Below are 19204 nucleotides of genomic sequence, written 5' to 3'. Positions count from 1 at the left end.
TAACCTTAACCTAGCCCTAAACCTAACCATGACTTAAACCTAACACTCACCCTAAATCTAACTTTAACCCTAAACCTAATCCTATACTTAACCCTAACCCTAACCGCTAACCCTAACCCTAAGCTCAAACCTCACCCTTAACTTAAACTACAATCTAACCCTAACCCTAAACCGAACCCTAACCCTAACCCTAAACCTGACCCTAACATTAACACAAACACCTAACCCAAACACTAACCCTCATCCTTAACCTAAACTTCACCATAAACAGAAGCTTAACATTAACCCTAAAACTAAACCTAAACCTAAAAAAAAAAACCTAAACTATCCCCTAAATCTAGCCCTAACCCTAAACCTATTCTTAAACCTAACTCTAACCCTGATCCTAATCGTAACACCGTAAAACATCAGCTTAGGTGTAAACCTAACACTAACCCTCACACGAACCCCTATCCCTTTCCCTAACCCTATCCCTAATCCTAACAGGAACTCTGACCTAAACCTAACACTTACCCTGACGCTAAACTTACCCTTAAGCTTAACTCTACCCTAAACCTAACAAAAACTCTATACCTGACCCTACCCCTTACTCGAAACGCTACCACTAGCTCTAACTCTAAACTTAACCCTAACCCTAACGTAGCCCTACCCTTTACCGTAAACCTAGCCTTAACCCTATCCTTACCCCACCCAAACCCTAACCCTAACACTAACTTTAACCCTAACTTTAATCTTAACCCTAACCCTTACCCTAACCCTCACTAGGAACTGAAACTTCACCCTAACCCTAACCCAAACTCTAACTCCAACCCTAACTATAACACTTACCCTAAACCCAAACCTTCACTGTAAACCTAACCCTAACCCTCACCCTAATCCCCACCCTGACCCTAACCCCTAACCGTATCCCCAACCCTAAACCTAAAGCTATCCCTAACCCTATCCCTAACCCAAACACGAACATTAACACTAATCTAACCCTACCTCTAACATTAACCCTCATCTTAACACTACCCGAACCATAAACCTAACCCTAACATCCTAAATCTAACCTCTAACACTAACTATAATCCTAACCCTAATCCAAACCCTTATCTTAAACCTAAACCTAACCCTAAACCTGACCCTAACATTAACCCCAAAACCTAACCCTAACCCTAACAGTAAGTCTATCCCTAAGCCTAACCCTAACCCTAACCTGACCCTAACCTTAACCCGAACACCTAAACCTAACACAAAACCTAACCCTGACCCTCATCCTTAACCTAAACTTCACCCTAAACCTAAGCCTAATCCTAACCCTAAAACTAAACCTAACCCTAAACTATCCCCTAAATCTGGCCCTAAACCTAAACCTAACCCTAACCCTAACTCTGACCCTACCCCTAACAGTAACACCCTAAAACATCACCGTAAGTGTAAACCTAAAACTAACCCTCACACATACCCGTAACCCTTTCCCTAACCCTAAACCTATCCCTAATTTTGACCCTAAACCTAACCCTTACCCTCACCCTAAACTCAACCCTAACCTAAACACTACACTAACTCTAACATTAACCCTAAAATCACCCTACCCTACCCATAAACCTAACCCTAACACCCTAAACCTAACCTCTAACACTAACTATAATCCTAACCCTAATCCTAAACCTTATCCTAACCCTCACCCTTAACCTAAACTTCACACTAACCCTAAACCTTAATATAACCCTAACCCTAAATATAAACACTAAACCTAACCCGAACCCTAAAACTAATCTTAACATTAACCTGAACACAAAACCAAACTCTAGCCCTAACCCTAAAAATAACCCTCACCCTATCCTAAACTTCATCCAAACCTTAACCCAGACCTTAACCATAAACCTAAACCTAATCCAAACCCTAACCTTAAACATAACTCTAACAATAACGCTAGTCCACCTGTAACCCTAAACCTAAGCCTTTCAATAGCCCTGAACCTAACCATAAAACTAATCCTAATCCTAACCCTAACCCTAACTCTAACATTGACCCTAAATAGAACACTAACTCTCACCTTGAACCTGAAACTAAACCTAAATCTTACCCTACACCTAACCTTAACCCTAAATCTAACCCTAACTCTAACTCTAACCCTAATCATAACACCCTAAACCCTCACCTTAACTGGAAAACTAACCGTAACCCTCACCCTAACCCCTAACCGTATCCCCAACCCTAACCCCCTAACCCTAATGCTATCCTTAACCCTAGCCCTAACACTAACCTGAACCCCTAAGCCCTAACGATAACCCTAACCCTAACCAAAACCAAACCCCTAACACTAAAGCCTAACTCAAACCTTAACCCTAACTCTCACTCTAACACTAACCAGAAACCTAATCATAAACGAAACCCTAACCCTAAACCAAACCTAACCATGACCAGAACAACAATGCCTAACTGGAACTCTCACCCAAACCCTAAGCCTAAACTACACCTCTAACCACTAACACCTTACCACAACCATAATCCTAACCCTACAAAACCCAAACTCTAAACCTAACCCTCACCCCAACCACAACGTCTAACACAAACCGTAAACCTAACACTAACCGTAACACTAAACTTAACACTCCTCTAAAATCTAACCCTAACCCAGAACTAAACATAACCCGTAAACTTAACCCTAAACGTAAACATAACCTTCACACTAACCTGCAAACGTATCCAAACCTTAGCCATAACCATAACCCTAACCCTATCTTAAACTTCACCCTATCCCTAACCTAAAACTAACCCTAACTTTAACCCTAACCCTACCCCAAAACCTAACCCTAACCTTAACCTTGGCCCACCAGTAACCCTGAACTTAACCCTTACAATAACTCTGACCCTAAACCTCACCCTAAACCTAATCCTAATCCTAACCCTATCCTAACCCTAACCTAACCTTAACCCTAACATTAACCCTACCATAAAATTAAACCTAACCCTAAACCCTAACCCTAACTCTAACCGAACTCTAAACGTAACACACACCCAAAACCCTCACCTTAAATGTAAACGTAACTCTAACTCTTACAGTAACCCTAAACTTCACCCTAAATATAACTCTACCCTAAACCTAACCAAAACACTTACCTCTAACCCTAACTCTAACCCTAATCCTTAGACTAAAACTAATCTTAACCCTAAACCTAACCCTAACCACTAGCCCTAACTCTAACCCTAACCCTAACCTTAAACCGAACCATCACCTTTAACCAAAATTTCACCCTAACCATAACCCTAAACCTACCCTAACTTTATTCAAACCCTAACCTTAACCAAAACTAAAACAAATGCTAAACCTAAACCTAACCCTTCCCCTGACACTAACCTGAACCCTAAATCCTAACCCTAACCCTAACCCTCATGCTTAACATAAACTTCACCTTAACCCTAACCCTAAAACTAAACATAACACTAAATCTCCCCCAACCCTGACCCTAACCCTAATCTTAACCATAAACCTAATCCTAACCCTGACCCTAACTCTAACCCTAATTCTAACCCTAAAACTTACCCTACACATTCAGCTCAAAAGGAAACCTAGCACTAAACCTCACCCTAACATCTAAACCTAAACCCAACCCTTCACCTAACCCTATCTCTAAACTTATCCTAGTCCTACACCTAACCATGACTTACCCTAACCATAACCCTAAAACTAACATTAACCCTAAACCTATTCCTAACATTAAACCTAACGCTAACCCCTAACGCTAAACCTAAACTCAACCCTCACCGTTAAGTTCAACTTCACCCTATGCCTAACCCGAACCCTAAAACGAATCCTAATCCTAACCCTAAACCTGACCCTAACATGAACACAAACACCTAGCCCTAACCCTAACAGTAAGCCTAACCCTGAACCTAACCCTAACCCTAGCCTGACCCTAACCTTAACCCAAACACCTAACCCTAAAACTAAACCTAACCCTAAACTATCCCCTAACTCTAGCCCTAACCCTAAACCTAACCCTAACCCTAACTCTGACCCTAACCCTAACCGAAACACCCTAAAACATCACCGTAACTGTAAATCTAAAACTAACCCTCACACCAACCCCTTACCCTAACTCTGTCCCTAATTTTAACCCTAAACATAACCTAAACCTAACCCTTACCCAAACCCTAAAATTAACCCTAACCTTAACTCTACACTAACTCTAACATTAACCCTAAACTTAACCCTACCCTAAGCATAAACCTAACCCTAACACCCTAAACCTAACCTCTAACACTAAACTATAATCCTAACCCTAATCCTAACCCTTATCCTAACCCTCACCCTTAACCTAAACTTCACACTAATCCTGAAACTAAACCTAACTCTAACCTTAAACATAACCCCTAACCCTAAACTGGACCCTAAACCTAACCTTAACACTAACCTGAACACATAATCAAACTCTAGCCCTAACTCTAAAAATAACCCTCACCCTATCCTAAACTTCATCGAAACCCTAACCCTAACCTTAACCCTAAACCTAACCCAAACCCTAAATTTAAACCTAACTCTAACCAGAACGCTAGTCCACCTGTGACCCTAAACCTAAGCCTTACAATAGCCCTAAACCTAACCCTAAACCTAACGCTAGACCTACTCCTAACCCTAACCCTAACTCTAACCTTGAAACTAAATAGAACACTAACTCTCACCCTGAATCTGAAACTAAACCTAAATCTTACCTTACACCTAATCCTAAAGCTAAACTTAACCCTAACACTAACTCTAACCCTAATCATACCACTTACCCTAAACCCTGACCTTAAGTGTAAAACTAAGCGTAACCTTCACTCTAACCCCTAACCGAATCCCCCAGCCCTAACCCTAATGCTATCCCTAATCCTAACCCTAACACTAACCTGAACCCCTAAGCCCTAACGATAACCCTAACACAAACCCAAACCCTAACCCCTAACAACAAAGCCTAACCCAAACCTTAACCCTAACTCTCACCCTAGCTCTAACACTAACCCTAAACCTAATCATAAACCTAACCCTAACCCTAAACCTAAACTAAGCATGACCAGAACCACGATGACTAACCGGAACCCTCACCCAAATCCTAACCCTAAACTAAAACTCTAACCCCTAACACCTTACCATAACCATAATCCTAACCCTACCCAAACCTAACCCTCACCCCAACCACAATGCGTAACACAACCCTAACCCTAACCCTAACCATAACACTAAACACTAACCTAAAATCTAACCCTAACACTAAAACTCAACACAACCCCTAAACTTAACCCTAACCCTAAACATAACCTTAACACTAACCTGAAAACAAACCCAAACCTTAGCCATAACCCTAACCCTCACCCTATGTTAAACTTCACCCTATCCCTAACCTAAAGTTAACCCTAACTTTAACCCTAACCCTACCCCTAAACCTAACCCTCACCTTAACCTGGGCCCACCTGTAACCCTAAACCTAACCCTTACAATAACTCTGACCCTAATCCTCGCCCTAAACCTAATTCTAATCCTAACCCTCACCTAAGCTTAACCCTATCTTTAAGCCTACCATAAACTTAAACCTAACCCTAACTCTAACCCTATCCGCAGCCCTAACCCTAACCCTAACCGTAACACTAAACTTAACCCTAACCTAAAATCTAATGTTATCCCTAAAACTAAACAGAACCCGTAAACTTAACCCTAACCCTAGACATAACCTTAACACTAACCTGAAAACTAACCCAAACCTTAGCCATACCCCAACCCTAACGCTCACCTTATCGTAAACTTCACCCTATCCCTAACCTAAAGCTCACCCTAACTTAAACCCTAACTCTACCCCTCAATCTAACCCTAATCTTAACCTTGGCCCACCTGTAATACCCTAAACCTAACTCTTACAATAACTCTGACAATAACCCTCACCCTTACCCTAACACTAACCGTTACCCTAACACTAACCCTAACCGTAACCCTAACTGTAACCTTCACCCTTAACGTAACTTCCACTAACCCTAAACCTAAACCTAAACGTAACCCTAACCCCAAACATAACCCCTAGCCCTAATCCAAATCCTAAACCTAACGTTAACACTAACCTGAACACAAACCCAAACTCTAGCCCTAATCCTAAAAATAACCCTCACCCTATCCTAAACTTCATCCAAACCCTAACCCTAACCTTAACCCTAAACCTAAACCTAACCCAAACCATAACCTTAAACCTAACTCAAACCATAACGCTAGTCCACATTTAACTCTTAACTTAGCCCTTACAATAGCCGTGAACCTAAACATAACCCTAACCCAAAACCCTAAACCGAAGCCTAACCCGAAGCCTAGCCTGAACCCTAACCCAAAAACCTAAACCCAAACACTATCACTAGCCCTAGGCACCACCCCAAGTCCTAGCCCTACCCCAAACCCTAACACTAACCCGAGCCCTAAAACCTAACCCTAAACATTAAACCTAACCCTAACCCTGAACACTACCCCTAACCCTATCCACTAACCCTAACCCCAAACCCTAAAACCTAACCCTAACCCTAAACCCTAACACTAACCCTAACACTAACCATAAACCCTAACCCTAAGCCTAACCCAAACCCTGACCCTAAACCTAAACTCTAGCCCTAAAACCCTAGCCCTAGACCTAGCCCTAACACCAAGACCTAGTCCTAGCCCTAACCCTAACCCCTAACTCCTAACCCTAACCCTAAACCTTAAATCCTAACCCTAAACCCAAACCCTAAACCGAACCCTAACCCTAGCCCCTAACCCTGACCCAGACCCGAATCCTGACCCTAAACCCTGACAATGACCCTAAACCCTGACCATGACCCTAACCCTGACCATGACCCTAAACCCGACCCTGACACTAAACACTGACCCTGAACCTGACCCTAAACTCTAACACTAAACACTAAACCCTAACCCCTAGCCCTAACCCGTAGTCATAACCTTACCCCAACCCTAACCCTAAACCCTAACCCAAAAACAAACCCTAAACCTAACCCTGACACTAATCCCTAACCCTGACCCTGACCATAAACCCTGACCATGACCCTAAACCATGACCATGACCCTAACCCTGACCATGACCCTAAACCTGACCCTGACCCTAAACCCTGACCCTAAACACTGACCTTGACACTATACACTGACCCTGACCATAAACTTTAACACTAATCCCTAAAATATAACCTTAACCCCTAAACCCGATCCCTAACCATAACCCTAACACTAAACTAAACCCTAAACCCTAACCCAAACCCTAAACTGTGTAGGGAGTGAGGAGGTGGGAGGGACTAGGCTGGGCCCTGTGAAGGGAGTCAGGAGGTGGGAGAGACCATGCAGGGCCCTGTATAGGGAGTGAGAGACCAGGCAGGGCACTGTACAGGGAGTAAGATGGTGGGACAAAACAGACAGAAACCTGTGTAGGGAGTGAAGGCTCAGAGACCTTTGTAGGGATTGAGGAGGTGGGTGAGACCAGGCAGGGCCCTGTGTAGGGAGTGAGGAGGTGGGAGATACCAGGCGGGGCCCTGAGTAGGGAGTGAGGAGATGGAGGAGACCAGGCAAGGACAGGTGTAGGAAGTGAGGAGGTGGGAGGGACCAGGAAGGGCCCTGTGTAGGGAGTGAGGATGTAGAAGAGAACAGGCAGAGAACTGTGCAGGGAGTAAGGAGGTGGGACAGACCAGGCAGAGACCTTTACAGGGATGGAGGAGGTGGGAGAGAACAGGCAGGGCCCTGAGTAGGGAGTGAGGAGGTGGGAGAGGCCAGGCAGGGCCCCGTTTAGGGAGTGAGGAGGTGGGAGAGGCCAGGCAGGGACCTGGGTAGGGAGTTAGGCATTAGGAGAGACCAGGCACGGCCCTGTGTAGGGAGTGAGGAGGTGGGAGAGACCAGGCAGAGACCTGCATAGGGAGTGAGGAGGTGAGAGAGACCAGGTAGGATGCTGTGTAAAGAGTGAGGATGTAGGAGAGATTAGGCAGGGCCCTGTGTAGGAGGTGAGGAGGTGGGAGAGACCAAGAAGGGACCTGTGTAAAGAGTGAGGATGTAGGAGAGGCCAGGCAGAGACCTGTGTAGGGAGTGAGGAGGTGGGAGAGAATAGGCAGTAACCTGTGTAGGGAGTGAGAAGATGGTAGACAGCAGGCAGGGCCCTGTGTAGGGAGTGAAAAGGTGGGAGAACCATTCAGAGACCTGCATAGGGAGTGAGGAGTTGGGAGATACCAGGCAGGGCCCTCTGGAGGGAGTGAGTTGGCCAGAGATCAGGAATGTCCCTGTGTGGAGTAAGGATATGGGAGAGACCAGGCAGGGCCCTGTACAGGGAGTTAGGAGGTGGGAGAGAACAGGCAGAGACATATGTAGGGAGTAAGCAGAAGGGAGACACCAGGCAGGGCCTTCTGTAGGGAGGGAGGAGGATGGACAGAGCAGGCAGGGCCCTGTGTAGGGAGCAAGGAGGTGGGAGAAAGCAGGCAGACACCTGTGTAGGGAGTGAGGAGCTGGGAGAGACCTGTGTATGGACTGAGGAGGTTGGAGGGAACAGGCAGGGCCCTTTGTAGGCAGTAAGGAGGTGAGAGAGGCCAGTCAGGGCCCTGTATAAGGATTGAAGAGGTGGCAGATGAGGCAGGGCCCTGTTTAGGGAGTGAGGAGGTGGGAGAGGAGGCAGGGCCATGTACAGGGATTGAGGATATGGGAGATAAAAGGCAGAGACCTGTGTAGGGAGTAAGGAGGTGGGAGAGACCAGGCAGGGTCCTGTGTAGGTCCTGAGGAGGTGGAGAGACCAGGCAAGGTCCTGTGTAGGGAGTGAGGATGCAGGAGAGAACAGGCAGAGACTTGTGTAGGGATTGAGGAGGCGGGAGAGACCTGGCAGGGCCCTATGTAGGGAGTGAGTATCTTGGAGAGAAGAGGCAGAGACCTGCGTAGGGATTGAGAAGGTGGAGAGACAAGGCAGGGCCCTGTGTAGGCAGTAAGGAGGTGAGAGAGGTCAGTCAGGGCCCTGTATAAGGATTGAAGAGGTGGCAAATGAGGCAGGGCCCTGTGTAGGGAGTGAGGAGGTGGGAGAAACAAGCCAGGGTCTTGTGTAGAGAGTGAGGAGATGGGAGACACCAGGCAGGGCCCTGTATAGGGAGTGAGGAGATGGGAGATAGCAAGCAGGGCTCTGTGTAGGGAGTGAGGAGAAGGGAGATAACAGCCAGGAACACAGTGCAGGGACTGAGGAGGTGGGAGAGATAAGGCAGGACCCTGTGTAGGGAGTGAGGATGTGAGAGAAAACAGGCAGGGCCCTATACAGAGTAAGGAGTTGGAGAGACCAGGCAGGGCCTTGTTTAGGGAGTGTTAAGGTGGGAGAGACCATGAGGGCCCTCTGTAGGGAGTGAGGGGGTGTGAGAAACCAGTCAGGGCCCTGTGTAGGGATTGAGCAGGTGGCAGAGACTTGACAGAATATTGTTTAGGGAGTGAGGACGTGGGAGAGAATATCAGGGCTCTGTGTAGGGAGCTAGGAGGTGAGAGAGAACAGGCAAGGCCCTGTATACAGAGTGAGGATTTGGCAGAGACCAACCAGATACCTGAGTAGGGAGTCAGGAGGTGGGAGAGATCAGGCAGAGCCCTGTGTAGGAAGTGAGGAGGTGGGAGAGACCATGCAGGGAGCTGTATAGGGAGGGAGCAGGTGGGAGAGACCAGGCAGGGTTCTGTGGAGGGAGTAAGGAGCTGGAGAGACCAGGCAGTGGCTTGTTTAGGGAGTGAGCAGGTGCTAGAGAACATCAGGGCCCTGGGCAGTGAGTGAGGAGGAGGGAGAACACAGGCTAACACCTTTGTATGTAGTAAGAAGGTGGGAAAGACCACCCAGAGACCTGTGTAGGAATTGAGGAATGGGAGAGAACACGCAGGGAACTGTGTAGGGAGTGAGGAGGTAGGAGAGACTAGGCAGGGCCCTGTGTAGGGAGCAAAGAGGTGGGAGAAACAGGCAGAGTCCTGCATAGGAAGTGAGAAGGTGGGAGAGGACAGGCAGAGCCCTGCGTAGGGAGTGAGGAGGTGGGATTAACTAGGCAGGACCCTGTGTAGGGTGTGAGGAGGCGGAAGATTCCAGGCAGGGCCCTTTGTAGGGAGTGAGGTGTTGGCAGAGACCAGGCAGAATCCTGTGTAGGGAGTGAGGATGTGGGAGAGACCAAGCAGGGCCCTGTGTAGGGCCTGAGGAGGTTAGAAATACCAGGCAGGGCCCTGAGTAGGGAGTGAGGAGGTGGGAGAGAACAGACAGAGACATATGTAGTGAGTAAGCAGAAGGGAGACACCAGGCAGGGCCCTCATTAGGGAGTGAGGAGGATGGACAGACCAGGCAAGGCCCTGTGTAGGGAGCGAGGAGGTGGGAGAGAACAGGCAGGGCCATGTGTAAGGAGCGAGGAGGTGGGAGAAAGCAGGCAGACACCTGTGTAGGGAATGAGGAGATCGGAGAGAACTGTGTATGGAGTGCGGAGGCTGGAGAGAACAGGCATGGCCCTGTGTAGGCAGTAAGAAGGTGAGAGAGGCCAGTCAGGGCCCTGTATAAGGATTGAAGAGGCGGCAGATAAGGCAGGGCCCTGTTTAGGGAGTGAGGCGGTGGGAGAGGAGTCAGAGCCCTGTATAGGGATTGAGGATATGGGAGATAAAAGGCAGAGGCCTGTGTAGGGAGTGAGGAGGTGGGAGAGACCAGGCAGGGACCTGTGTAGGTCCTGAGGAGGTGGGAGAGACCAGCAGGGTCCTGTAGAGGGAGTGAAAAGGTGGGAGAGACCAGGCAGGGCCCTATGTAGGAAGTGAGGATACAGGGGAGAACAGGCAGAGACTTGTGTAGGGATTGAGGAGGTGGGAGAGACCAGGCAAAGACCTGTGAAGAGATTGAGGAGGTGGGAGAGACCTGGCAGGGCCCTGTGTAGGGAGTGAGTATCTTGGAGAGAAGAGGCAGAGACCTGTGTAGGGATTGAGAAGGTGGAGAGACAAGGCAGGGCCCTGTGTAGGGAGTGAGGAGGTGGGAGAGGCCAGGCAGAGCCCTGTGTAGGGAGTTAGGCATTAGGAGAGACCAGGCAGGGCCTGTGTAGGAAGTGAGGAGGTGGGAGAGACCAGGCAGAGACCTGTGTAGGGAGTGAGGAGGTGGAGAGACCAGGCAGGGTCCTGTGTAGGGAGTGAGGAGGTGGGATAGAACAGGCAGGGCCCTTTGGAGGGAGTAAGGAGGTGGAGAGACCAGGCAGTGGCTTGTTTAGGGAGTCACCAGGTGCTAGAGAACATCAGGGCCCTTGTAGTAAATGAGGAGGAGGAAGAAAACAGGCTAACACCTGCGTATGTAGTCAGGAGGTGGGAAAGACTACCCAGAGACCTGTGTAGGGATTGAGGACTGGGAGAGAACAGGCAGAGAACTGTGTAGGGAGTGAGGAGGTAGGAGAGACCAGGCAGCGACCTGCATAGGGAGAGAGGAGGTGAGAGAGACCAGGTAGGATGCTATGTAAAGAGTGAGGATGTAGGAGAGACTAGGCAGGGTCCTGTGTAGGGAGTGAGGAGGTGGGAAAGACCAGGCAGAGCCCTGTGTATAGAGAAGATGGGAGACACCAGACAGGGCCCTGTGTAGGGAGTGAAGAAGAGGGAGAGCCAGGCAGAGTCCAGCTTAGGGAGTGAGGAGATGGGAGAGACCAGGTAGAGCCCTGTCTAGGGAGTGAGGAGGTGGAAGAGGCCAGGCAGGGACCTGTGTAGGGAGTTAGGCATTAGGAGAGACCAGGCACGGCCCTGTGTAGGGAGTGAGGAGGTGGGAGAGACCAGGCAGAGAACTGCATAGGGAGTGAGGAGGTGAGAGAGACCAGGTAGGATGCTGTGTAAAGAGTGAGGATGTAGGAGAGACTAGGCAGGGCCCTGTGTAGGGAGTAAGGAGATGGAGAGACCAGGCATGGCCCTGTGTATGAAGTGAGGAGGTGGGAGGGAGCGGTCAGAGACCTGTGTAGGGAGTGAGGAGATGGCAGAGACCAGGCAGGGCCCTGTCTAGGGAGTGAGGAGTTGGAAGAGACCAGGCAGAGACCTGTGTACTGAGTCAGGAGGTGGGAAAGAACAGGCAGGACTCTGTTTAGCATGTGAGGGGGTGAGAGAGAATAGGCAGAAACTTGTGTAGGGAGTGAGAAGATGGAAGGCAGCAGGCAGGGCCCTGTGTAGGGAGTGAAGAGGTGGGAGAACCATTCAGAGACCTGAATAGGGAGCGAGGAGTTGGGAGAAACCAGGCAGGGCTCTGTGTAGGGAGTGAGGAGGCCAGAGATCAGGCAAGTCCCTTTGTATGGAGTAAGGATGTGGGAGAGACCAGGCAGGGCCCTGTGCAGGGAGTGAGGAGGTAGGAGAGAACAGGCAGAGAACAGTGTAGGGAGTGAAGAGGTAGGAGAGACCAGGCAGGGCCTGGTGTAGGGAGTGAGGAGGTAGGAGAGACCAGGCAGGGCCTGGTGTAGGGAGTGAGGAGGTAGGAGAGACCAGGCAGGGCCTGGTGTAGGGAGTGAGGAGGTAGGAGAGACCAGGCAGGGCCTGGTGTAGGGAGTGAGGAAGTGGGAAAGAACAGGCAGAAACCTGTGTATGGAGTGAGAAGATGGGAGACACTAGACAGGGCCCTGTGTAGGGAGTGAAGAGGTGGGAGAGACAAGGCAGGGCTCTGTGTAAGGCGTATGAGGTGGGAGAGACTAGGCAGGACCCTGGTAGGGGGTACTGATATTGTAAGGGTTAGGTGTAGGGTTTGGGTAGGGGTAAGGTTAGGGTTAAGGCTAGGTTTACCGTAAAGGGTAGGGCCAGGTTAGGGTTAGGGTTAGGTTTAGAGTTAGAGTTAGTGCTAGGGTTTAGGGTTAGGTTCAGGTTTAGAGTTATTGTTAGGTTTAGGGTTAGGGTAGAGTTAAGGTTAGGGTTAAGTTTAGGGTTAGGGTAAGGGTTAAGTTTAGGTCAGGGTTAGGTTTAGGATGAGGGATAGGGATAGGTTTAGGGAAAGGGTTAGGGGTTCGTGTGAGGGTTAGTGTTACATTTACAGTTAAGCTGATGTTTTAGGGTGTTACTGTCAGGGTTAGGGTTAGAGTTAGGGTTAGGGTTAGGTTTAGGGTTAGGGCGAGAGTTAGGGCATAGTTTAGCATTAGGTTTAGTTTCTGGGTTAGGCTCTGGTTTAGGGTGAAGTTTAGGTTAACGATGAGGGTTAGGGTTAGGGTTTGTTGTTTGGATTAAGGTTAGGGTTAGGTTTAGGGTTAAGGTTAGGGTCAGTGTTCGGTTTAGGGTTCGGGTGAAGTTTAGTTAAGGGTGAGGGTTGAGCTTAGGGTTAGCATTAGGGGTTAGGGTTAGGGTTAAGGTTAGGATTAAGTTTAGGGTTAAGGTTAGGTTTAGAGTTAGGGTTAGTGTAAGTGTTAGGGTTAAGTCATGGTTAGTTTTAGGACTAGGTTAAGGTTAGACATAGGGTTAGGTTAAGGGTTGCTGTTAGGTTTAGATGTTAGGGTGAGGGTTAGTGCTAGGTTTCCATTTAAGCTGAGTGTTTAGGGTAAGTTTTAGGGTTAAGATTAGGATTAGAGTTAGAGTTAGGGTCAGGGTTAGGGTTAAGTTTAGGGTTAGGGTTAGGTTTATGGTTAGGATTAGGGTTAGGGTCAGGGTTGGGGAGATTTAGTGTTATGTTCAGTTTTAGGGTTAGGGTTAGGGTGAAGTTTATGTTAAGCGTGAGGTTAAGGGTTACGGGTTAGGGTACAAGTTAGGGTCAGGGTTAGGGTTAGGTTTATGGTTAGGATTAGGGATAGGGTCAGGGTTAGGGGGAGATTTAGTGTTATGTTTAGTTTTAGGGTTAGGGTTACGATGAGTTTTATGTTAAGTGAGAGGGTTAGGGTTAGGGGTTAGGGTTCAGGTTTGAGTCAGGGTTAGGGTTAGGTTTCAGGTTTAGAGTTAGGGTTAAGTTTATGGTTAGTGTTAGTTTTGCTTAGGGTTAGGGTTTGAATGAAGTTAGGATAGGCTTAGCGTTATGGTCAGGGTGAAATTTTGGTTCCGGGTGAGGGTTCGGCTTAGGGTTAGGGTTAGAGTTAGGGTCAGTGGTTAGGGTAAGTTTAGGCTTAAGGTTAGGTTTAGGCTAAGGATTAGGGTTAGAGTTATGGTTAAGGTTTAGTGTTTCAGTTAGCTTTAGGGTAGGGTTATAATTAGGGTTAAGTTTGGGGTTAGGGTAAGAGTTAGAGTTACATTTACAGTTAAGGTCAGGGTTTTGGGTAACTGTTGTGGTTAAGGTTAGGGTTAGGGCTAGGGTTAGGTTTAAAGTTCGTGTTAGGGGTTAGGGTTAGGTTTAAGTTTATGGTAGGCTTAAAGATAGGGTTAAGCTTAGGTTAGGGTTAGGGTCAGGGTTAGGATTAGAATTAGGTTTAGGGCGAGGATTAGGGTCAGAATTATTGTAAGGGTTAGGTTTAGGGTTACAGGTGGGCCAAGGTTAAGGTTAGGGTTAGGTTTAGGGGTAGGGTTAGGGTTAAAGTTAGGGTTAACTTTAGGTTAAGGATAGGGTGAAGTTTAACATAGGGAGATTAGGGTTATGGCTAAGGTTTGGGTTTGTTTTCAGGTTAGTGTTAAGGTTATGTTTAGGGTTAGGGTTGAGTTTAGGCGTTGTGTTTAGTTTTAGTGTTAGGGTTAGATTTTAGGTTAGTGTTTAGTGTTATGGTTAGGGTTAGGGTTATGGTTGTCTTAGGCGTTGTGGTTGGGGTGAGGGTTAGGTTTAGGGTTAGGGTTGGGTAGGTTTAGGATTATGGATATGGTAAGGTGTTAGGGGTTAGAGGTGTAGTTTAGGGTTAGGGATTGGGTTTGTGTGAGGGTTCCGGTTAGGCTTTGTGGTTCCGGTCATGGTTAGGGTTGGTTTAGGGTTGGGGTTAGGTTTATGATTAGGTTTCGGTTAGTGTTACAGTTAGGGTTAAGGTTTTTGTTAGGCTTTGGTGTTGGGGTTAGGGTTTGGGTTAGGGTTAGGTTTATCGTTAAGGTCAGGGGTTTCAGGTTAGTGTTAGGGTTAGGGTTTCGGATAGCATTAGGGTTAGGGTTGTGGGATACGGTTCGGGTTTAGGGTGAGGGTTACAGTTAGTTTTATAGTTAAGCTGAGGGTTTAGGGTAAGTGTTATGATTAGGGTTAGAGTCAGAGTTAGGTTTAGGTTTACGGTTAGGTTTAGGTGTAGGGTAAGATTTAGGTTCAGGTCCAAGCTGAGGGTTAGAGTTAGTGTTCTATTTAGGGTCAAGGTTAGAGTTAGGGTTAGGGTTAGGATAAGGGATAGATTTAGAGTTAGGGAAAGGGTTAGGGGTTCATGTGAGGGTTAGTGTTAGGTTTACATTATGCTGATGTTTTAGGTTGTTATGGTTAGGGTTAGAGTTAGGGTTAGGTTTAAGGTTAGGGCTAGAGTTAGGGGAGAGTTAAGGGTTAGATTTATTTTTAGGGTTAGGTTAGACTTAGGTTTAAGGTGAAGTTTAGGTTAAGGATGAGGGTTCGGGTTAGGATTAGGTGTTTGGGTTAAGGTTAGGGTTAGGTTTAGGGTTAGGCTTAGCGATAGGGTTAGGTGTTTGGGTTAATGTTAGGGTCAGGTTTAGGGTTAGGGCTAGGGCTAGGGCTAGGGTGAAGTTTATGGGTGAGGGTTGTGCTTAGGTTTAGCGTTAGGGTTTAGGGTTAATGTTAGGAGTAAGTGTAGGGTTGTGGTTAGTTTTAGAGTGAGGGTTAGGGTTGGTTTTTGGGTTAAGTCATGGTTAGGTTTAGGGCTAGGTTAAGGTTAGAGATAGGGTTAGGTTAAGGGTTGGGTTAGGTTTAGATGTTAGGGTGAGGGTGAGTGCCTGGTTTCCATTTAAGCTGAGTGTGTAGGGTAAGTTTTAGGGTTAGGATTAGAGTTAGAGTTAGGGTCATGGTTAGGGTTAAGTTTAGGGTTAGGGTTAGTTTTATGGTTAGGATTAGGGTTAGGGTTAGGGTCAGGGTTAGGGGGAGATTTAGTGTTATGTTTAGTTTTAGCGTTAGGGTTTGGGTGAAGTTTATGTTAAGCGCGAGGGTTAGGGTTAGGGGTTACGGTTCAGGTTAGGTTCAGGGATAGGGTTAGGTTTAGGTTTGGGGTTAGGGTTAGGTTTAGTGTTAGTGTTAGTTTTGCTTAGGGTTAGAGTTTGAATGAATTTAGGGTAGGTTTAGGGTTATGGTTAGGGTGAAATTTTGGTTAAGGGTGAGGGTTCCACTTAGGGTTAGGGTTAGAGTTAGGGTCAGTGGTTAGGGTGAAGTTTAGGTTTAGGGTTAGAGTTAGGTTTAGGGTTAATTTTAGTTTTGGTTAAGATTAGCCTTTGAATGAAGTTAGGGTAGGTTTAGGGTTATGGTTAGGGTGAAATTTTGTTTAAGGGTGAGGGTTCGGTTTAGGGTTAGGGTTAGGTTTAGAGTTAGGGTTAGTGTTTAGGGTTAGGTTTAGGGTTGAGGTTAAGTTTACGCTAAGGATTAGGGTTAGAGTTAGGGTTAGGTGTTAGTGTTTCAGTTAGGTTTAGCATAGGGTTATATTTAGGGTTAATTTTAGGTTTAGGGTAAGAGTTAGAGTTACATTTACAGTTAAGGTGAGGGTTTTGAGTATGTGTTATGGTTAGGGTTAGGGTTAGAGTTAGGGTTAGGGGTTAGGCTTAGGTTTAATTTCATGGTAGGGTAAATTTAGGGTGACGGTTAGTTTAGGATTAGGGTCAGGGTTAGGATTAGGATTAGGTTTAGGCTAGGGTTAGGGTCAGAGATATTGTAAGGGTTAGATTTCGGGTTTCAGGGTTGCCAAGGTTAAGGTTAGGGTTAGGTTTAGGGGTAGAGCTAGGGTGAAAGTTAGCGTTAGCTTTAGGTTAGGGATAGGGTGAAGTTTAAGATAGGGTGAGGGTTAGGGTTAGGGTTAGGGTTAGGGTTAGGGTTAGGGTTAGGGTTAGGGTTAGGGTTAGGGTTAGGATTAATTTTAGGGTTAAAGTTAGGTTCAGAGTTAGGGTTAGGGTAAGTGTTCGGGTTAAGTCATGTTTAGGTTTAGGGGTAGGTTCAGGTTAAAGACAGGGTTAGGTTAAGGGTTGGTGTTAGGTTTAGATGTTAGGGTGAGGGTTAGTGCTAGGTTTTCATTTAAGCTGAGTGTGTAGGGTCAGTTTTAGGGTTAGAGTTGGAGTTAGGGTCAGGGTTAGGGTTAAGTTTAGGGTTAGGGTTAGGTTTATGGTTAGGAATAGGGTTAGAGTCAGGGTTGGGGGAGATTTAGTGTTATGATTAGTTTTAGGGTTAGTGTTAGGGTGAAGTTTATGTTAAGCGTGGCGGTTAGCGTTAGTGGTTGGGGTTCAGGTTAGGGTCAGGATTAGGGTTAGGAGTAGTATTAGTGTTAGTTTTGCTTAGGTTTAGCGTTTGAAGGAAGTAGGGTAGGTTTAGGGTTACGGTTAGGGTTAGGGTTTGGATGAAGTTTAGGATATGGTAAGGGTTAGCGTTATGGTTAGGTTTAGGGTTCTGGTTAGTGTTAGGGGTTAGTTAAGGGTTAGGTTTCGGTTTAGTGTTAGTGTGATGTTTAGGTTAAGGGTGAAGGTTCGGATCAATTTTACGATTAGCGTTAGGATTATAGTTAGTGTTAGAGGCTAGGTTTAGGGTGTTAGGATTAGGTTTATGGTAGGGTAGGGTTAAGTTTAGGATTCAGGTTAGAGTTAGGGATAGCTTTAGGTTATAAAGAATTTTTTTTTTTAGGTTTAGGGTTTGGATACGGTTCGTTGTTAGGGTGAGGGTTGGGGTTAGGTTTACAGTTAAGGTGAGGGTTTAGGGTAATTGCTATGCTTAGTGTTAGAGTTAGGGTTAGGGTTAGGGGAAGTTTCAGTTAATAGTGAGGGTTACTGCTAAGTTTAGAGTTAGGGTAAGTTTAGTGTTAGGGTTAGGGTTAAGGTCTGTGTCAGGTTAGGGTTAAGGCTAGGTTTACGGTAAAGGGTAGGGCTAGGTTGGGGTTAGGGTTAGGTTTAGAGTTAGTGCTAGGGTTTACTGTTAGGGTTAGGGTCAGGTTTAGAGTTATTGTTAGGGTTAGGGTAGAGTTATGGTTAAGGTTAAGTTTAGGGTTAGAGTAAGGGTTAGGTTTAGGTCAGGGTTAGGGTTAGGATGAAGGATAGGGTTAAAGTTAGGGAAAGGGTTAGGGGTTCATGTGAGGGTTACTGTTAGGTTTACATTAAGCTGATGTTTTAGGGTGTTACTGTTAGTGTTAGTTTTAGAGTTAGGGTTACGGTTAGGGTTAGGTTTAGGGTTAAGGCTAGAGTTAGGGGATAGTTAAGCGTGAGGTTTAGTTTTAGGTTTATGGTTATTGTTAGACTTAGGTTTAGGATGAAGTTTAGGTTAGGGATGAGGGTTAGGGTTAGGTGTTTGGGTTAAGGTTAGGGTTAGGTTTAGGGTTAGACTTAGTGTTAGGTTTAGGGTAGGCTGTTTGGGTCAATGTTAGGGTCAGGTTTAGGGTTAGGGTTATGTTTAGGGTTAGGGCTATGGCTAGGGTGAAGTTTAAGTTAAGGGTGAGGGTTGAGCTTAGGGTTAGCGTTAGCGGTTAAGGTTAGTGTTAAGGTTAGGATGAAGTTGAGGGTTAAGGTTAGGTTTAGAGTTAGGATTAGGGTTAGTGTTAGGGTTAGTTATGGTTAGGTTTAGGGCTAGGTTAAGGTTAGAGATAGGGTTAGGTTAAGGGTTGGGGTTTGGTTTAGATGTTAGTGTGAGGGTTAGTGCTAGGTTTCCATTTAAGCTGAGTGTGTAGCGTAGGTTTTAGGATTAGGGTTATAGTTAGAATTAGGTTCAGGGTTAAGGCTAAGTTTAGGGTTAGGGTTAGGTTTATGGTTGGGGTCAGGGTTGGGGGAGATTTAGTGTTATCTTTTGTTTTTAGGGTTAGGGTTAGTGTGAAGTTTATTTAAGTGAGACATTAGGGTTAGGGGTTAGGTTTCAGGTTAGGGTCAGGGTCAAGTTTAGGGTTAGGTTTAGGTTTAGGGTTAGGATTAGGTTTAGTGTTAGTTTTGTTTAGGGTTAGGGTTTGAATGACGCTAGGGTAGGTTTAGGATTATGGTTAGGGTGAAATTTTGGTTAAGGGTGAGGGTTCGGCTTAGGGTTAGGGTTAGGGGTTAGTGTTTCAGTTAGGTTTAGGGTAGAGTTATAATTAGGGTTAAGTTTAGAATTAGGGTAAGAGTTAAAGTTATGTTTACAGTTAAGGTGAGGGTTTTGGGTTAGTGTTACGGTTAGGGTTAGGGTTAGGTTTAGGGTTAGGGTTAGTGTTAGGGTTA

This window comes from Loxodonta africana, chromosome 26 (assembly GCF_030014295.1).
Source record: "Loxodonta africana isolate mLoxAfr1 chromosome 26, mLoxAfr1.hap2, whole genome shotgun sequence".
Taxonomy (NCBI): domain Eukaryota; kingdom Metazoa; phylum Chordata; class Mammalia; order Proboscidea; family Elephantidae; genus Loxodonta; species Loxodonta africana.
This window is presented reverse-complemented; position numbering follows the sequence as displayed.